This window comes from Penaeus monodon, chromosome 32 (assembly GCF_015228065.2).
Source record: "Penaeus monodon isolate SGIC_2016 chromosome 32, NSTDA_Pmon_1, whole genome shotgun sequence".
Classification (NCBI taxonomy): Eukaryota; Metazoa; Arthropoda; class Malacostraca; order Decapoda; family Penaeidae; genus Penaeus; species Penaeus monodon.
Window position 1 is genome coordinate 17,299,069 of NC_051417.1, and position 367 is coordinate 17,299,435.

Genomic DNA, 367 nt, shown 5'->3' on the forward strand with positions numbered 1-367 from the left:
TCCCCACTTCGGGTTCGTTCGTAAATTCAAGTGTTGATTTTATATGCTCAAACACTCGGACTTTAACTTTCCATTATAGCAGCGATTCCCAGCCCATAATGCGCGTGAGATGATCGCTAGCTGTGCCTTTTCTGAATTTCTCATTACGTCTCAAATCCATCTTAGATATTATGAGTTTATATCTTTTAAGACAAATTAATATCATTGGCGTCAGTTGTACATTTCGACCATGTTGAATGTTCCTAAAGTTTGAATGATATTATCCAGTTAATGTCAGTACGCATGTGAGCTGCACAAATGTAATGACAATACTATCAGTAAATATTAACAAACGTTGTGATAACAGAAGATGTGTATGGACTAGGTC

The 367-nt window shown here is 36.5% G+C and overlaps 1 protein-coding gene across 1 annotated transcript in view; it reads left to right on the forward strand.

Moving 5' to 3' along the window:
* LOC119593575 (G-protein coupled receptor moody-like) overlaps positions 1–367 on the forward strand; it is a 23,359-nt gene that overhangs the window by 12,689 nt on the left and 10,303 nt on the right. The gene's annotated exons all lie outside the window — the stretch shown is intronic.